The sequence below is a fragment of the Gigantopelta aegis genome, chromosome 4, assembly GCF_016097555.1.
Source record: "Gigantopelta aegis isolate Gae_Host chromosome 4, Gae_host_genome, whole genome shotgun sequence".
NCBI classification, from domain to species: domain Eukaryota; kingdom Metazoa; phylum Mollusca; class Gastropoda; order Neomphalida; family Peltospiridae; genus Gigantopelta; species Gigantopelta aegis.
The window spans coordinates 37192266-37196617 of NC_054702.1; positions in this window are offsets into that span (position 1 = coordinate 37192266).

Below are 4352 nucleotides of genomic sequence, written 5' to 3' on the forward strand. Positions count from 1 at the left end.
GTGTAGTGGTCTAAAGAGTCGTTAAAACTCGCTCTGGGTGGGAGCCAGTACTGTGCTGCGAACCTATAGTCCTTCCCACAGTGATCGCATTTTTTTTCTCTCATACTATGTAATTTACTGAAAGTTATTTATTTCCGAGCCTATTGATTTGTAAGTTGGACATACAAATTGTATTTCTTTGTTATTTCCGAAACACTTTTACTTTTCTTCTTACGACAAACCTAACTGAAATTATTTACAAAAAAAACAAAAACACAAACAAACAAACAAACAAACAACAACATTTTACTAGAATGATGGGACGGACTGTAGTACCTACCAGCCTTATGTCTGATGGCTTAACCATGACACCACCGAGCCCGGTTCACTGAAATCAATAAAAACAAAATTTAGTTTATGAAGAAAGTAAGATAATGCAATGGCTGTATTCTGGTGAACATGAATAAGCACATCTCACTATTTACATTCGCCACTAAAAAAAATTTGTTCCATTCGTATTATACTTCTCGGAAAGGTGATCGTGGATTGATCGATAAAATAACCAAAGAAAAAAAGAAAGAAATGTTTTATTTAACGACGCACTCATCACATTTTATGTTCGGTTATATGGCGTCAGTAATACGGTTAAGGACCACACACCTATAACACGGGGTAACCGAGTACCGCTTTTCACATGTCTCTAAATAAATATTTATTATGGCCTGAATGATAGTTTTAAAAGATGTAATCTTTACCGATTGGCTATTAGCGTATAAAAAATATCTATTAAACTCTCTAGGTGCTCTCACTGGCGGATCCAGAGGGGAGGTCACCCCCCCCCCCCTCCCCTCCCGCGCGCCCGTTTGAAGTATCTTTTTTTTTTAATTACCATCCACAAGATACTTATTAGCTCTGGAAATACCTCTATGGGTATCTTTACTACAAACTGTTTCACGAAGCATTATTCGGCAAACTCAAACTTGGCCTTTTTAGAATGCATTCACCCCACCAACTAAAAATAAAGTTTGTTTTATTTAACGACGCCACTAGAGACACATTGATTTTTTTTATCTTTTCATCGGCTATTGGACGTCAAACATATGGTCATTCTGACACTGTTTTTTTAGAGGAAACCCGCTGTCGCCACATAGGCTATTCTTTTACGACAGGCAGCAAGGGATCTTTTATTTGCGCTTCCCACAGACAGGATAGCACAAACCATGGCCTTTGTTGAACCAGTTATGGATCACTGGTCGGTGCAAGTGATTCACCCATTGAGTCTTGCTCACTCAGGGTTTGGAGTCGGTATCTGGATTAAAAATCCCATGCCTCGACTGGGATCCGAACCCAGTACCTACCAGCCTGTAGACCGATGGCCTAACCACGACGCCACCGAGGCCGGTCCCCACCCACTACAACAAGTCCTGGATCCGTCAATGGGCCATATTAGAACTAATTGTTCTGTTGTGGATGATAAAAGCTGGAAGGAAACATTTAAAAAACAAAACAAATACCATAGCACGTTGATGTTTACGTGTGCACTTGGTGCAAACCATATCGTGCTTTTGACGGTTGGTTAAGAAACGTAAAACAAACATTCTGCTGCCACATGTGTTACAGTTGTTTAATTGGCAGCATTGGTATTTTAAATATTACGATGAAAAGGAGAGAATGTTTGCTGAACGACATCTGAGCACAATATTTAAACTAGGGCTATTTGGGGTCTAACATGGGTTATTTCGATACTTGATCGAGAACAAACAAGTGGAAATCCGCCACACAGGTTAATGTTGCTGAATGTGCAACCAATGTTGTTTTCAATGCACTTTACCATGAGCGCAGGACAGTACATACCACGGCGTTTGATATACCAATGGGACGGGAACGAACGGAGTCCATCGAGAGTGATCGGTCCTGTGACCCATCACACCCCAGGCAAGTGTATAAGAATCCTTACTAAGAAATGTGTTTAAAGTCGCAAACCCTAGTTTCATGCCGTGAAAATGGATACCAAGTTTGGTTAATCTACAAACCTGTATCGATTTTAAATTTTGGATACAGTTACAACAGAGTGAAACAAATAAAGTGTGTGACTTTGAAACGGGAAAATACCCTTTTAAAAAAAAAATTAGAGCTCGTCTGCATAACTGTTACGTTTCAGAGGTACGTGCGTTTTTTTTAAAAATGAAAAAAAGAAGAATTTTGTGGTACTGGATACACCAGGATAACTATAATAACTTAGGATATACGTAAATGGATAGTCTAAAAAATACATTCTAAGTAATATCTCATTTCAATAATAAAAAAATAAATATATATACTCTTCAAAAAAAGAAACGCAAAAGGGTACAAATGGGTTATAACTCCGATTTTAGGTTTCCTACCGGTTCATGCTTTGTGAATATAAGGTCATTGCATGTCCCAAACACATTCCCACGGTTACATTCGATAAAACGCAGCTACTGTACAATAAAGTTCCAAAATGTGAATATTCGCAAAAACGCAGCCACGTGCAAACCATGTCACCACTGCACGTGCGTTGTCTGCACGTGCAACATGAACACCGACAGTATAAAAGTGCAGGGTGTTGTTCGCTTGCCTGGCCTCTGTGTCTGGCCGACAGTTGACAATCCAGGACATGCCACGTCTCAGTGAACCGCAGAGAGGAAACAATGCCATCGGCCGACTAGACGCAGGCGAATCCAGAACGGCCGTTGCCAGGGCATTCCATGTGTCCCCAAGCACCATCTCCAGACTGGGGGACCGTTACCAGCAACATGGATCAACACGTGACCTCCCTAGATCCGGGTCGACCACGGGTCACTACCCCGGGCAGGACCGCTACATCCGGGTACGCCACCTTCGGGAACGATTGACTACTGCCACACCTCCACAGCCGCAGCAATACCAGGTTTGCGCAGGATATCCGACCAGACCGTACGGAACCGCCTACGTGAGGTAGGAATTCGTGCCCAGACGTCCAGTTCGAGGTGTCATCTTAACACCACAACACCGTCGACTCCGACTGCAGTGGTGCCAGATTCATCGACAATGGCCTCAACTGCGATGGAGACAGGTGTGGTTCAGTGACGAGTCCCGATTTCTGCTCCGACGTCATGATGGAAGATGTCGCGTGTATAGGCGTCCGTGGTGAACGTTATGCGGCAACTGCGTGCAGGAAGTGGACAGATTCGGCGGGGGTAGTGTCATGGTTTCGGGCGGTGTGGGCAGCCATCTCACACACTGGCAGAACTGACCTGGTCCACGTGCAGGGCAACCTGAATGCAACAGGGCTACATTGACCAGATCCTACGGCCACACCATCGTTCCAGTTATGGGCCAACGCCAACGCAGTGTTTCCAACATGACAACGCCAGGCCCTCACACAGCACGTCTCACAACGGCTTTCCTACGAAGAACAACAACATTAATGTCCTTCCTTGGCCATCGTATCACCGGATTTGACACCCAATTGAGCATCTATGGGACGAGTTGGACCGACGCCTCCGACAGCGACAACCACAGCCCCAGACCCTGCCCGAGCTGGCAGCAGCCTGCAGCCGAGTGGGCCACCATCCCCCCGAACGTCATCCGTACTTCTGGTTGCTTCAATGGGCAGGCGGTGCCAGGGCAGTTGTCAACACACGCGGGAGGCCACACCGGTATTGACCCCCAGATGACCTATGACCTGGGGTGGTGTGGTCCTATCACTTACTCACAATGGACTAGCAGTGAATTGTGAACAATCCTGCAACATTGGTAATTATCGGGACTCACCATTCAATAAATTAAATCAATTCTCCAAATGTTACGACAATGTGGTTTTGCGTTTCTCTTTTTGAAGAGTATATATAGCTAAAAATAAAAAAATAACAAACCGAAGATAAAACCTTCTGGGCATTTATTTAAACTTGCCCCATGTTTGACGATCCAATAGCCGCATGACTTAACTATCAATGTGATCTAATTCTAAATGCGTGTCGTTAAAAAATATAAAACGTTTACAAAGTCTTCGTCAGTCCTACCACAAAACCCGTGTGATACAGCTAAGTGACATGCCATTGCCTGTGGTTAGCTACTGCCAATCGTCCACTCGGGCCCCACAAAAAACATTAACACTAATGAAACATATTGAATTTATTTTTGTGGCTTGTAAATGTGTTACGATGGGTTACACATCCAGTTATCTGGACAGACGGTTAGTGTGGTTAATAGTATGTGGTTAGTGAGAGGAGAGTCAGTATGAGTGTTCTTAACATCCCCTTCGACAATTAAATCTCGCTCTGAATGAGATCCGGTACCGGGTTCGAAGCCAATGAGTCCCACAGGAAGTCCCCCCCCCCCGATGGTTTTAACCCACTACCCCGCCGAGT